At 39.7% G+C, this 16,899-nt stretch overlaps 1 protein-coding gene across 2 annotated transcripts in view; it reads left to right on the forward strand.

The window, feature by feature from the left end:
* Nucleotides 1-16,899, forward strand: part of LOC140348448 (A-type voltage-gated potassium channel KCND2-like) — a 102,732-nt gene that overhangs the window by 64,993 nt on the left and 20,840 nt on the right. The gene's annotated exons all lie outside the window — the stretch shown is intronic.

Below are 16,899 nucleotides of genomic sequence, written 5' to 3' on the forward strand. Positions count from 1 at the left end.
CTATACTCAACATTAGAGATTGTGACATCATCAGTCGGGCAGGGCCTTTGAGGTAATAACCGATAGCAAATTCATATGAATGTTCCTGCACATTAGGATGTAGATAATTTGCTGTGGAAAGCGAGAAAATAAAAGAATGAGGAGGTTCTTTAAACTGCATTAAGCTAATGTTTATTTTTGTTGGAAATTATTCTATTCTATTTTTGTTAATAGCGACTTCCACCATCCTTAGTAATAGTTATCATCTTTTACAATTTTCCAAAATAGTGCATATCGCTGCTAGATTATCTAAATGCAGCAAAACTGAGGAAACTGCTTTCATTTGTATGCTTAAGTTGATCAAGCCCATTCAAAACATTAGACGCATCATTTTCCTCTTTTTACTACCATATTACCAGGCCACATTCAGCCCAGACGAGATGTTGCCATAGTTTTGTGCTGTCGAGAGGCAGATTTGTTTTCAATAGAGCAGCTTGCAAATGCACACATTGCAGACTCCCAGTTAAGGGGCTATTTGGTGGAAGGGAGCAGCTATCCAGCGGCTGCTCGTTGTGGAATCGCACATCAAAGTTAATCTTGCACCGTCTGCCGTGGCGCCGCTGAGCACTAATCTGCTGTCAGGGTGATGAGGCTCCTGGACCGGTTCCCCATTTTTTTCCTTATTACAACACACGCAGAGAAGCTCAGACCTTCCTCCTCTTTCACTCCTCTCCATCATCTCCGAACACTGCGGAGTTCACCAGGTCGCGCTTAAATCTGCCCCGGTCAATAGTCTTTAAGCGTTAGTGGAGACCGTTTTATGCGCTGCAGGGGAAGATGCTCTGTTTGGTTTGGTGGAGCGTGACTTGTGTACACAGCTACTCTTATATGTACGGAAATAGTAATCCTCAGCTGTTTAAGTCATTAATGGTTTGTTTCTGTGCAAACAACAAACAACAAAGCACTTACTCTGCTTTCGTTTGTTGTTTGGGTTTTATTTTGGATTTATTTTTTGCTTTGATTTCCACTGTTTGTTTTTTTGTTTCATTTTCCAATTTTATATGAAGCCAAAACAAAATGAAGAATAAGACACAGAGATATGATATTCCATGTATAATGTAGTCCAGCGTATTTGTTCCAAATAATCCAAAGTCTTTCAGATATGTCCAGTTCCAAATTGGTTGCAAAAGTCATTTTCATTTTCAGTACTGGCATTTGAGCCTCAAAACTCCTGCCATGGACACAATAATTGATTTCTTTTGGAGCACACTTTTGGCACCAGGGAAGAAGCACATTCTGACTTATTTCAAAATTTGACACATTTTATTTTATGGAATAATTTTACACCGGACAACAGGTTTTGGACTATGTAAAATGCTGTTCTCTCTCTGTGTCTCGTTTCTGTTCTGTTTTTTTCTAAATACAGATTAAAACAAAATAAAAAAACATGTGCGCATTATGTCAGTCCAGCTTCTTCAGTTTTCGTCGTACAGACAGTATTTGACAGCATATTATTACTTATAACTTAGGTCTTTCACCTTTGACCTTACCGTTGGCCTCTGTAGCTCGGAGGAGGAGGTGACTGCTTGCTCAACCAAAACCTTCTGTGTTCAGGCAAATGCCATGGCTCAAGTGCGCAACGATTAACCTATGATGAATATGAAATGTGGTGATTAGCATAAGCCTCTGAGCGCCTGATGATTTCATTTTATTATCACACTCGTCTCCTATAATCCATAGCGCAGCGCCTCGCCGTGCTCCCAACCCCTCTTTCATGTTCCTCTGCCCTGCCAATTGAGCCACCAGGCAGTGTAATTGCATTATCGAAGTATTATACCGACAGTGGGAATATATTTTTAGCCCCCAGCTTTCCGAGGTAATGTAAGGAGGATGGGCCAGAATGTAAACACAGAAAGACAAATTAGCAACGCTCAATTCCCTTTAGCAATAGCATGGCACCTCCATCATGGACTAACACTTCTCATTTCTCATTTCACGGACAAGGCTAAAAGTGGGGTCATGTTAGATGTTAGCGTTCTAAGCCATGAGCATCTATACTTGTAATATTCATGTCACAAATACTTGCAAAATGTGTATAATTATGCATGCACAATTATTTCTATATACTATCTATTTCTATATACTACCTGAACTTCACATTTTACTTTACAACAAATGCAGAGATTTATCAATACCACTCATGCCACGTCCAAAATGTGTCAGATCACCCATGTGGGACAATAAAGGATATCTTATCTTATCTTATCTTATCAAGAGCTCAGATATTGTGGAGCCATTTTTTTTTTTTTTTTATTGATTGCAAACCTAGGTCACCCTGCATCATTCTGCCGTCACAAATGGTCACACGTAAGGACAAATAGTATACATTATTTGTGTTATTATTAGCCTTGAAACTGGCTCTTGAATGCCCTCAGTTTGGCATCTTGTGTTTTACAAATATGACTTCATTTCCCATGCCAGGAATTCACTTTTGGCTCCATCTACTGTCTGCAGAGGGAATTACATAGGTGAGAAACGCTCAGAACGAGTCCAGCGATGATGTATAGACTTAAAAACAGCTCAGAAGATATGGGAGCTTTTGGAGCGGTCAGGGGTACCATAGGGCCAGTCGGAATGTGGCGCACTACGTCTCAAAACTGGAAAATTCTGAATATGAGTGACACTTAAACAGGATTCATGAAGTGTGAATGAGGCAAAATACCAATCCTGGTGTGTTTTTGATGAGGGAACAAAGTTATAACATGGTGGAAAGCTCAAGAAAAGATAATTTTGCATAATATATTTCCTTTTAAAGCAGGAATAAATGAATGCATGTACCAAAGAGGTTGTGAGAGTTTTGAATTAGCTTTAACAAACTCCTCCTTTCATAGTTTGAGAATCAGTAATGCAGTTTGTGTTCAAGGATATATTTGGAGTTTTAAAGCATTATTCCATTTTCAACAAACACCTGTGAGTCCTCCATTTAATATTATGTTCTATCTTTAGACATGTAAGTGTTTGGTGAATTCATGTCTTTGAACTGCTGCCAGTGTAAATTGTGACCAGTGTAGAGAATATTTGTCTGTCTGTGGCTTTCATCAATATTAACAAAGTGCTGCCAGAGATTTACCCCACTTTAGGCCCATAGTATAGTTGTATATACTCCTATCATCAAAAACCTCTAATGGAGATACAAGGAATCTGAATATACATTAGAATAATAGATTAGAATAATAGATTAGATAAATGAATGAGATAAATGTTAATAAATGAAAATCACATGTAAGTATGATGTCCTGGGGTATGTCAAGTGGTACTTTGTCAAATCAGTGCGCACAGCAATTTGCAATGACAGGCCTTACGGGTAAAAGCCTAAAATTAAAAATACATATTAATAAATGATTTATTACTGCTTACTGCTTTTTTTACAGATTTGCATGTCTTCCAAGGGTATAAACTGGAATTTACCAACCCATGTACACTGAAAAACCATTCATCTGGTAATTAAAAGGCATCGCCATAAGGAGCTGGTCGTAATCACAAGAAGGATATGTTGAAGTGGAGGTGACTTGGCACATAATAACGGCAAAATGCTGTTCTTTTTTGCATAGGACAGCAGTTGTTTCTCAAGTGTCAGCAGGTGTGGGCTGAGGGAACGGGTGAGGAGCAGAAGAAAAGAAAAAATGTCACGCAGGCTGCTCGAGCGCCGCATGATAATAGAACAGGAGGGTAAAAAGAAAGGAGAATGAGGCGTTTCATCTCCAGCTCATAGTTAGACCCAGAGCAAGTCCACAGAAAAGAAGGGTGAGTCAAAGTCAGGACTGGGAGAGCAAAGCCTTTTTTATCATCCCTGACTCTTAAGAAGATCTCCCAAATGAGCGAGGGCGTGCATGCTAATGTCACAGCCCCCGCCGCGATAACTAGTCGCGCCTGCCTTCTTGGGGTGAGGGTTAAGCCTGGATTTCGGAGGCACAGGGAATACATGTTTGATATGAAGGGGAGAGAGCCGGCTGAGGTGCCTTCGCCAAGGCTATACGTGCGGATTATTCTATATGGTTTTATCAATGTCTGCTTGGTTCTAAAAGAAGGAATTTCTCCCTGGTTCTTTACTGGCTGCATGTAGCTTACGGAGACCCCTGGGTAAATGTTGTGGCAGGAGATCAAAGCTAGCACTGACAGCGTGGCATTACGAAGTCTTCATTTACAATGCATTAATAGTGACAGGCATGTAGCGATGCATGCTAGTGCTAACCTTGACTGCACCCACTCTCATTCACTGACACGATCTCGGCTGGATTTGAATGGAAGGGCACAATTTTGAATGTCTGCTTGCAATTGATACCTGAAAAGTAGGTTTTTTTACGTGCACTATATCATCCAGTAGATTAACACATAGATACAATGGGAAAGTGTCTTGCTAAAGGACTCAATGTCATGATGCACCGAAAAAGACAAAATAGCAAAATAAATAGCATTGTTCGTCTGGCATATGTCCCCTTGTATCTGCTTCATTTGTCCGGGAAATTTTACAGTTATTAAAAAATTCACAGCTGACGTTAGTCTTTTTAAATGTTGATAAATGTCTGTTGGTTCAATCCCCATCATCCATCTTCTGGTCATTGCTTTTTTTTTTACTTACGTTCCACAGGTATCCATCAATTGTTTTCATTGATGGAGTTTTACATCAGATATATATATTTTTTTAAATTAAATGGAGTGTCAGCGTTGAAGACCAAAACACATAGTTATGAGCTACTTGAGAACCACAGTTTCTCCAACAGATAATTGTGATTGTACAGGACAAAATATGTGAATCCTTGTTGTGGTGTTTCGTTTTGCTCTTACTCGCCTTGACCTTGATGTTCCAATCCCCAATGCATGAAAATAACCTTGACTTGCCTTTCACACGTTTACCACAATTTCTGCTGTGTTGTCTATAAAAACGTGATTCTTTTTCTCAACTAAAAGACTCCCTTTATTTGTGATGCGCACTTATCTTCAAAGTTGCTCCTAGCTATTGTTCACTTACTCCTTATTACCGCACACATTATCCAGCGGGCTCTGGGCTCCTCCGGCTCCCCGGCTATCTCTGCTTCCCCATCTCCCCATTACGATGTGTAGTTCTGCCAGGCGTCTCTTCTTCTCTCTTCTTATCACCTGTAGTGCAAATCCAGCAGGCTAATCCCAGGGCCTGTGGGATCTCCCCTCTATGATGATGTATATCTGAGGGATAGCATCAGAGCCTGTCCTATCAGCCCACACACCCCCATAATCCCCCCGGTCTCTGGATGTCCGAGGCTTGCCGAGGCTTTTCCATGTTGTGCCCCAGGACCATTGGAATACTGGGACCGAGACGTGGCGTTTAGGGATGTTGTTGAAGATCATGTTCATTTATTGTAAGCTGTGATTCTTGGGGCTTGTAGTTCCCACTGGAGAGGATTGCTGTAGTTTTCACACGGTAGCTCTCTGGCACCGTGCTCAAAAAAACGTTTTATAGCCCCCAGTTTCAATCAACTGCCATGGGAGATTATGAGATGCTTAAGTTGTAGAGAGTTCAAAAATAAAGTAGCTTAAGCGCTTCATACTGGTAACCATTAATCAACAGGTTTGTTTTTCAGTACAAAAATGGGGGGATGTGGAGGGGTATTAAAGGTTTTGATGTCATCTGGATAATGTTTTAAGCTCAAGACTTTTCTGAGAATTTTGATGTGAAAGATGCTAACTCAAGTTGAACAAATTATTTGCTTTTGATTTTGTATCATTGCTCGAGTTGAGGAGTATTCTGAGAACAATTATTCAGACAATACTCAAGAATTCCATCAAAAATGTGCTAAAACAGGGCAAAAATGTCGAGGTTAAGATTCAAGTAAAAATGTTTCCGTTCTTTTCCAATTTTGCAGCTTTTAAAATTATTTTCATTATAGGTTATATCCTCAATATTACAATTTTGCTTTAGTGTGATATGATACATTTTATGAGATACTGCATTTCCCACCTCACAAACCAAGACTTTGGCAGAGCTCTTCGAGTTTAGATATTCTTTTTTGTTGCCTCTTATTTTTCCACATTTCTCTCTGGAGAGCGTTGCAGTGGTTCACACTAGAGCTGTGGCACTGTGCTGAAAAATCATTGCAGCTTTTTTGATAGCCGCCAGTAAAAGCCAGGCTAAAACAAAATCTGATTAATATTTTAGCACTTGGAGGAAAAACAACACATTTAGCTTGCAGTTAACATGGCTAAGTAGAAAGCTGAATAGATTGTTTCTTTACCCAACTACCTTTACCTCTGCAGCATTTCCCCTTCACTCCATTTTTTTGTTACTCTGCATCAAACTCACAATAAAAAGACAAAATAGACAAATCTATAGCATTTATTCACTTGTTTTTACCAGCTAATTTTTTTATAAAGGCCCTTACAGCACAGTGCCCCATAAATCATACGCTCTTCACTAGGAAAAAAAAACATGAAAATAAGCACCCAAAAATGTATCTATTTCATGTCACTTATGCCTTGGCGGCACACACATGCGGTACAATCCATTTTCTTCAATTCATAGTTGCATGGGTATGATGGAGTTCAGGAGTGAAATTACATTTTTTGGTACATCTATTATTTAACTGTCAGCTGGGGTGAATATTGTGCTCTCTCTGCCTGCTGGAGAAGGTATGTAGCAGCATGTTGTGCAGGAGATATGCTCCATTTGCTTCATGTCATTGCTCCTTGTAAAAAATGGGGGCTCGCTCGCTTGGTCAGTGTGCCTTTATTACTTTGGCGTTGAAGCCGTTGGATAAGATTTTAATGTTGTGTTCGACATGAGGCCTCTGACGTATCAGGAGTGTTTGGGACTAGTGTGGTGTAAAGGGGATTTCAATGTACATCTAAATAAATGAGATGGGTTGGTGTCAGTAGGAAGGGCAGAGAGCATTTACCTTTGAACTCAAGACCGAAACCATGATTGGATAGAAAAAATTAAATAACTGTTTAGTTTCAGGGATGAAAAGATACATGTGGAACAGTGGAAGCACGCCAAAAAGCATTAAGTTGCTCAAACATCAACAAAGACTGTCTAATATCTGACTGGAACTAATATCTGAGCCAAACTGTGCTCAAAAGACTACAACTTCACTATTTATACACAAAAGTACTAGAAAACTGTATTTATATGTTTAAAGGTGGACTGAACTCATGATTTAGTACAAAATCTTCAGCTAAGTCACTTTTTGCTGTAGTTCCATAAATATACTTGGATTGAATACGTAAACAGACTTACACAACTGATACAAATGTTTGTTGGCTAAAACATGATTGACCAATTCATTGTTTCGTCCTACAGCTAACTGAATTACAAGCTCCTTTGCTAAAATATGTATTTTTGTAGCAGCAACAGGTAAATGATATACAATGATTTTAGTGCAGAAAAATGTGAAAACATATTTTGCATACATTATATCTTTGAAATATGACATGAAGGCACTGCACTATATTCAACATCACTCTCACTTACTTTTCTTAACTATGTATTTGGACCTCAAAACTCCTGCTATGGGCAATTCAAATGGAAAAATGGATGACACAAGTTGCACCCAGGACAGGACAGATAATATCCTGTTTTATTATAATGGGCATACGGACAATGTAAAGAAATGATAATAATAACATTTGGACTGAATTTTGAAATAGACGCATTTAACGGACCACTATTTAGGGTTTCACATGTCGTGATTCTGTTTATTTTGTTTTGTCTGCTGCTCTCTGGCCTTGTTCCATATTTTGTGTTTTATATGGGTTTTTCTTTGTTAAATATTGGAACAAAATAAAATGATCTCTTCACAATAATTGCAATAACACTGAACCGTGAAATAAGTAGGTATTACCTGTGCACATACCACAGTTTGTGAAACATTAATCTAGACTTATACCCAGTTTTTTTCCTGAAGGAGCAGACCATGACATCATAATTCTGATCATATAAGCTATATGTACTATATGAAAATCCACTCTTCTCGACCTTGCCGCTGTCCCAACGTCTCTCTCTGTCTCATTGTCATCGACTTATGATTGGTGCAGTCAGTGGCAGGACCTTAGTCTGAGGATCAGTGACAGATTTTGCTCCAACAGGTATTTTTGGGGGGCTCGTGTGCTGCTGCTGGTCTGTGAAAGGAGCGTGTGAATTATCAGGAGAAGCAGTGATACGGAGCGGAGCGTGTACCAGGATGTTTGCTGAAGGTCACACAGAGAAGCAGCCATTCACCCAGTTATCAAACACTAGCCCTGGCATGTCAGCAGAGAGCGCACACCAATCATATCTTCTTTTGGAGACGATAAAATAATGTTAATCACTGTTATTTGAAAGTGTCCGACCTTGACTATTTTCCTCAACAAAGTCTCCCTTTTTTCCAGCGATTTACGACATCTCAACAATATAGTAGACTCTGAAAAGGATTCTCTCACAGATACGACACACACAGGGCTAGTGATGTTGAACCAATCTCGAATGGAAAAATTGGAGGATTGGAAATTAATTTTGAGAGTTAGATGATGTGATTGCATGCACACCAGTAATTATCAGCATGAGCCGAATGGCAGAGATGGTGCAGTGATAGGACAAAGGGCTAATTAATCTATCTTCTGATCAGCTGAATCAAAATGCTTGGATTTTAATCAAATTAGTTTCTTTTGATCGCTTTCTACTGAGCATGTTGAAGTGTTTTTTGATTAAAACCGAGATTTAATAACTTAACCATGACACTGTTAATAGAATAGCCCTTAGAAGCTGTCAGCTACAATGTTCTCCGTATGATCTTCTCGAGTTGAATTGAAAGTCATCTCATGTTCGTACCTCCTGGAATGAATGTAGATATGTTGAAAGTTAGAATTAATACCTAAGTTAGCTTGTAATGTAAAATAGCCTCAGCATATAATCTCATGCCACAGCTAAAGGTACTGCAACGTTGACATGACACAGGCTTCTTCATGGCAATTTGTAGTTCACAATTCGTACACGAGGCAATTCAAAGTGCTTTACACAACAGGAAAAACATGCATTAAAATCACAAAACAGTCAGACATGAAAAAGACGAGCAAAATCCTTTCAGTCATATGAAAAGTGCACCATATCACTTTTCCTTGCCTCCTTGATTTTGTCTTGAATGCTTTACAGTGTGGCAATAAACGTATGTTTTTTTTTTATAGCTCACACTGTGATACATGCATCCTAATCACAATCTGACCTACAATAGTAATACCTTCTTATGGAACGTTCCAGACACAGTAATAACATTGTGTTTTGTAATTGTAATTAGCTCATTGTAGTCTTTAATTGATACTATTATTAAGCTGCGTTCCATTTATACGCTTATCCGAGTCAGAAAAACAATGAGCATTATATTATGGTTTAGGTTCAGTAAAAACCAAATCTACTAATACAATTAGTGGGAAAGTTCTCAAATCAACCAAAATGTGGATCCAATAAAGTGAATGTATTTATCCGGACGGTTTCATTACATTTGTAAGATATAAATCAACGTTGTGCTTTGATTGTAATTAGCTCATTGTAGACGTTAGCTACAGACATTAGCATAACTGTGCATCTGTGCAGGTTCACAGACAGCGGGTGGACAGTAGAACATCTAAAGTGAAAATGACAACGTACTATGATTATTTTAACTTTATCCAAACGCTGGACACAGTCAGCCATGTTGGATTGTCTAACTCTGAAACCTGAGTTTCCAAAAAGGTATTCAGAGATATAAGGCTGTTACGGTGTTAATTTAATTGTTGGAACTTGTACCTTGTACATTACACCTAAGCTTTTTATCATTACTTCAATTTTCAATGTATTTTTGTAACGCCCAAAATCTGAAAAAACAGATTAAACAATGTCCATAGGGACTTGGCAATGTCCCAGCATCTCGTGTCCTTAAACAAATGTCCCAAGCGCCCCTGTCCTTAGACCCTCTTCCTCGGCCAGGAAAGACTCCCAAACCTCTTTGGGAAAGAGTAGAAACCTTGACGAGTTCCACAGTTAAGGAAAGAACCAGTTCTTCCACTACTAACTCTTTATAGATGAAAATCAGAAAACTGCATTTCGAAGATAAAATTCCTTTGACCGTTGCTGGAGGTTGAACACCATTAACGTGGCATCCTCAGATTTCCGATCCATTCCAAACCCTCTTGGACCACAGTCAGCACTGCTAAGCTGCTGGCTGTAATCACAACTGGCATGTGAGTGAGTGAGACAGCGAGCCCCGGTTTAGACCTTTGTGATTACACTTGAAACTTCAACCTGTTCCCCCTCAAGAGAGACTCATTCAACGTCTACTGCCAAATGTGTAAAGATCCCTCTCCAATTCCTAACTGCAGTTACCACAGAATGTCTACTTGTTACCATTTATATACCGGCACCACTTTAATATGTACAACAGATACAGCATAATACTAATATTCTAACAAACATTCCGACAGTAATAATCAAAGCCTTAAGTTTAAGCACAAAAGCTGAAGATAAACACACTGAGGTACGAGGTTGATATAAAATTCAGCAACTAAAAGGACTCAAAGGGCAGAGCATGTTTGTCTTTGGAAATGTCCTGGAATGTCCTGCAGTAGCCTATTGCAGGAAGGCTCCATGGACAGGAGCGCCACCTATAGACTTACATAGAAGGTAATATCTATCTCTGCTGACAGGAGTTGCATCAAATCGATTGCTTTGTTCCTTTATCGTTCCTTTACAAACACATGGTGGAAATAATCCCCATATTAAAGCTTTATCAAACTATATTTGATAGATATTCTATATATATTCTCTCTCTCTCTCTCTCTCTATATATATATATATATATATATATATATATATATATATATATATATATATATATATATATATATATATATATATATATATATGCTGGTAGTCTATATATATATATATATATATATATATATATATTTATATATATATATATATATATATATATATATATATATATATATACATACACGTCGACCTCGGCTTGTGGAAATGTTCTCAAAGAGAACCTTGGTGAATATTTATTAGTGACTCCTGCAGTATACAGTATGCAGTCAAAATCAAATCAAATCAATTTATTTTTGTAAGGCCCAAAATCACAACAACAGTTGCCTCTGAGGGCCACAGGGAGAAATTAATCAACAATGTCTGTGGTGGCGATGGAGTCAGACAATGTCTGTGGTGGCGATGAAGTCAGACAATGTCTGTGGTGGCGAGGGACGATGTCCCAGGGTCCTCTGTCCTTAGACTCTCCTTCTCGGCCAGGAAAAACTACAAAAAAAACCTCTTTGGGAAAAAAGCGTAGAAACCTGGAGGAGTTCCAGTGAAGGAGAGATCCGACTCTCACAGACGGACAGACGGACACGAGGAGACTGGAGCTGGACCCACTCTTCAGGCAGAAGAGGGACCGTCTGAGTCGAGCTGGACCCACTCTTCAGGCAGAAGAGGGACCGTCTGAGTCGAGCTGGACCCACTCTTCAGGCAGATGAGGGACCGTCGGAGGCGAGCTGGACCCACTCTTCAGGCAGACGAGGGACCGTCTGAGTCGAGCTGGACCCACTCTTCAGGCAGAAGAGGGACCGTCTGAGTCGAGCTGGACCCACTCTTCAGGCAGAAGAGGGACCGTCGGAGGCGAGCTGGACCCACTCTTCAGGCAGATGAGGGACCGACTGAGGCAAACTGGACCCACTCTTCAGATGACGGACCGACTGAGGCGAACTGGACCCACTCTTCAGGCAGATGAGGGACCGTCTGAGTCGAGCTGGACCCACTCTTCAGGCAGAAGAGGGACCGTCGGAGGCGAGCTGGACCCACTCTTCAGGCAGAAGAGGGACCGACTGAGGCGAACTGGAGCCACTCTTCAGGCAGATGAGGGACCGTCCACACAGGGCAGGGACCACTTCACCAGGAGAGGGGCATCTGGGTCCACAGGTCCTCAGGAGTGAGAGAAAGAAAAAGAAGGCGGTGAACAATTTGCAAGTGGAATCAAAAAATAAATATTGTTTGATAGCATAAGTAGTCAGAAGAAGAAGAGGATAGTGCTCAAGCTGTCATACTTCCCCCAGCATAGTTACTCCTAGGGCAGCGTAGCTGAAGCTGTGGGTTTATCTTTCTGTTCCTAACTACTCTGACCATAAGCGATTTCGAAGAGGAACGTTTTAAGCCTGGACTTAAATGAAGAGACTGTGTCAGCATATTTAACATGGGTCGGGAGCTGATTCCATAACACAGGAGCTTGGTAGCTAAACGCTCTACCTCCTACAGTACTTTTAGAGACTCTTGGCACCACCAGAAGGCCAGCATTCTGAGAGCGAAGAGCTCTGTTTGGATGATATGGTTCTATAGCATCTTTGAGGTAGGATGGGGCCATGTCATTTATGGCTTTGTAGGTCAAGAGTAGAATTTTGAATTTGATTCTAGACTCGACGGGGAGCCAGTGAAGAGACTTCAGCACTGGCGTAATGTGCTCTCTTCTTTTTGTTCCTGTTAGTAATCTTGTTGCTGCATTTTGAACCAGTTGAAAGCTTTTTATGGAGCTTTTAGGACACGCTGCAAGCAGGGAGTTACAGTAGTCTAATCTAGTCGTTACAAATGCATGGATAAGTTTTTCGGCATCACTTTTAGGCAGGATTCTTCTGATTTTGGCGATGTGTACAGTATACAGTGCAGTATACAGTATACAGTAATACAGTATACAGTAATACAGTATACAGTAATACAGTATACAGTATGCAGTATACAGTATGCAGTATACAAAATGCAGTATACAGTGTACAGTATACAGTATACAGTATACAGTATACAGTATACAGTATACAGTATACAGTAATACAGTATACAGTGTACAGTATACAGTTAATGTGGGTAATGATTTTAGAAAATGGTGATTAAATTGTGCTTCTTGTACCCACACACCGCCCTGCCCTCCGACCGGGAACAGAAAAACAAATGACGTATGTGTGAAGTCATCCAGATATCTGCCGTGTTTGTTCCTCTCTCTCTTCACACTTACCAGATGGCAGTCAGATTTCACACACTGCGTTCTGGAAGACAATCAAGGAACAAGATTGCTTTTTCAGGAAGGAGGATTGCTTTAACTAGATGTCAAATTACAGGCTTTTTTCCCTTTACACACCGGCGTTGCTCTGTGACTGTGTGTTGTAGATCTGTATCATTTTGTAATATGGGCCAAAAATACTTCAATAATTGAAAGAAGAACAACACAGTCGTTGAAATATATTAGGCCTTTATGGCTCACTAGAAAGGATTTTACCCTCAACTAAATGAGCAGCTGAGATTTTATATACTTTTGTTGTAACTTTTTTTTTTTTTAATGTTCAGTATTTGCTTGTGTTTTTTTCCAGACTGATTTGAGTTTCTTTGTATATGGCATCAATCGCATCCGTTCATTATTTAGGCAGAGAACAGTCTTTTCTCTTGACTTTTCTCATTTTCTACCAAAATGACAACTAACAAAAAGTATTGTTTCTCATGGCACCACAACAGAGCAGCTCTCTGTTGATCTTTTCAGCTCTCGCTTTAACAGTCACAAAGCCTTTTCATGTATTACAAACATTTTCATTTTGTCTGTTTTAAAGGTTATTTGTTAAGACCAATATTGGTTTCAAATGAAAAAGGGCATAATATAACAAGATAAATAAATAGATAAATTAGGTCATAATTTTGTATTTTAATCATGGCGAGAGCTGCTATTTAGTATGCACTGCCATGTCTGAGCAATATAACAATCAAAATTAAATAGTTATATGAGCCCTGTGACGATATGCTATTTTAGTGAAATGGCTGTATCATGAATTACTGCATGGCGGTGCCGATGGCCGTACTTTTAGGAGAAATACAGTCCATTTTGCTTTTCAAAAACGTGCACACTATTGCACTTCATGCATTTATAGATGAGAAAGAGGACTGTGCTTTTCTGAACTCTGGATTTAACACAATTTAGATTATTTTACTTCTTCCGCTGTTGTGACACTTCAACCAATCAGCGTGAAGTATTTTTTTTAGCGTCCCGGGGGTTTTCAGCGAGAGCCTTCCCAGATCGATTCATGTGAAGAATTATTAATTGACTTCCTGTTCAGAACTGATACATCGTTGCCTTTCACCGTAACAAGCAGCAGATATCTTTTTGTATTTTTCTAATAACCACAACAAAGTACTAGGATTTTGGCGGGGATAAGTCTCAAATGCAGAACAATACAAAATCAAACATGTAGGAATCAATCAAAAGACAACTCTGAGTAATGATTGTGTTTGTCGGTGGTGCAGTGATTTAAGGCTTTGCACGTTTGGATGCTACCACCGTGATTTTGTGGGTTCAGTAACAAATAATACAATAGAAATAAAGCCTTTTTAACAAAATAAGTTAATGATGAGGGGAACATGACATGGTTGAAAGCTCATGCAAGTTCATTTATACATAATATGTCTCCTTTAATGTAGTTCTATGCTCAAACACAGACACTTATTGTTCAGCCCGTGACATACATCTTTAAAACATTTTAAAGACACTATTGTACATGGATTGTTACATCTGAAATTGTGATCTCTAAAAAAATCTCAATACACATTTCCGCATATATTGTCCATCTACTTCCAGGTTATAGTAGCAAAGACTTGAGGTCATGAGCGAGTGCAGTGTCTCTTAAGGTCAACCTCCCGTCGCTGTCCGCACGTTGGCACAGACACTCATGAATGTTTGATTGCTCTATTATCCCGGACGGGCGGGAAACATTCAAGTCCTCGCTTCAAGAATTCAAATATTCCCTTTACGGTGACATTTCCCCTCTATTGTCTGCTGCGGCGGGCCTGTTTGACTCCTCTCTGGTGGGCCCTGCTGCAGTGGCGTCATCTGACTTCAGCACCATTTAACACGCGCTGCTGTTTGAAGTGAAGCCACTGGATTGGGGAGAATTGATACTCAGTCATCCCGGCATGTCTTTTCCTCCTCTGTGGGGTGGATAAAAATCTAGCCATCCATCTTTGTGTCTCCCCCATGTCAGGTGCACGCACTGCAAACCTGGATACCTGCTACAGCAGACAACAAGAACAAAGAAAGGAACATTACTTTAATCTCTGCGGCTGCTGTTAATTCCTAGCTCTGCCTTCATTCGGGGGCCCTGTGTATCTCAGCCTCTCCCTTATGAACAATCCATCACTGTTAGTGCATTTCTCCAAAGCACGCTTTGCGCCACTCTTTTTTTCACTTGTGCTTTGAAAAGATGCTGCAGCCTGGGAGGACTGAAAAACATTGTTGCTGCAACACATTGCGGACTTCCCATCACTATTCCCTTCCTTCTATTCCTTCCTTTGCAATAAGAGCATATTTTGAAGCCCCAAGATATATTAAGTAATAATACAATAATTAGTATTTGTTGAAGTCTTACTGATGGAAGTTATGGAATTTTGATTCAGTTATGAGGCACAAAAGATCGCAAAAAATGTTTCAGGTTAGTTATTTAAAAATTTAAAATTTTTAAAAGCAATTCTAATGCTGCAGGTTTTGTGTTTCAGACCCTTTAGGTGAAAGCTGCACATTATGATCAAATTGATTATTATTGCAAAATCAGCTGTATTGCCTGTGTCTTTTATGTTTCTTTTATTGTATGTGACACACAATCACTCATAAAGGGGACAGTTGTGGGGTAATTATATAAAAATGTGTCTCTTAAGGAGGCATAATCCCAAAGCAGGCGGTCTCTCAGATCATATTCCCAACAGATTTCCTTTGATAGTAATTGCATCATGTTTTTGTAAATATTCGTCTTGTTCATGGAGCTATGAACGTATCTGGAATATCTGATCAAAGGCATTTTTTTCCCCTGATTCAAATGTTTACCTTAGAATATCGTGATCATGTAAATAACATACAAACAGTAGACAGCTTGAGACAGCTTGTGAAATGCAAATTTGAGGCAAATGTAACACTTCTTGCTGGATGTCATACCATGGCCAACAGAAAATAAACTGTTCAGACAAAATTTTGTACATAGAGAAAGTAAAATATGCAAAGTTTTTCACAAGGCATTAATATTGCACATTTCCACGAACCTAAGGTAGATTCATATTTGATATGGGATATTGGCTCCAAGATGACACATGGTCAAATCATTTCCCACACTTTTCCTTATGCATTTCTTAATAGGCTTTCAACATTACATCCTGGATCTATAATTGACACCTGCTGTCAGGCTTTGCTGGTAATTACATATTAAAACTACCTGACCTGTAATGAACTGTGAAAGTAATGACATCACTCAAGTTGAAAGCAAACTGTTGTACACGTTGGCTCATCAGGCGTGATATTAAAATGTCCACTTTTACATCTCTGTGCCCAGACCAGTGTAAGACCCAATGTGACTGAAACCTGTGGCTAATGACTCAAGCAGACGGCCTTGGGCATTAGACAACTTCATTTATGAAATAGTCACCCTCCCGTGTAGCCATACATCCACATTACGCTGCCTGAGTTGAGAGACGCGTCGCTGTCACAGCCACTGAGCAGTGTTGATGTCCCTTTCTACCTGCATTCATCTTCCTCTCCAGTGCTAATGGTCTTCTCAGGTCATTTACGCATTAAGGTCCTGATCATCCATCTCCCACCTGCAGCCTGCGGTTTGCTGTTATATGTGCTGCTCTACAGTATGTGCTGTAGACATCACTCATGTTATTTCTGTTTCACAAGCCAACAAAGAAAACACACAAACATACTGCAGTGCACCCTGATGCCGGAGCTCCTAATTGCCTTAGAGGAGCGCTAATGCTAATTATATCTTAATGTAAAATGATAATTGCCACTTGTTGTGGCAGTAAAATGTCAGTGCTCTGCTGTGGCGTGCTTCCTTTGTTACTGCGGGCGTATAGAGAGTGGAGCA

Source organism: Eucyclogobius newberryi, unplaced genomic scaffold (assembly GCF_026437365.1).
Source record: "Eucyclogobius newberryi isolate DKJ021-1_F unplaced genomic scaffold, fEucNew1.0.hap1 SCAF_7, whole genome shotgun sequence".
In the NCBI taxonomy this organism is placed as follows: Eukaryota; Metazoa; Chordata; class Actinopteri; order Gobiiformes; family Gobiidae; genus Eucyclogobius; species Eucyclogobius newberryi.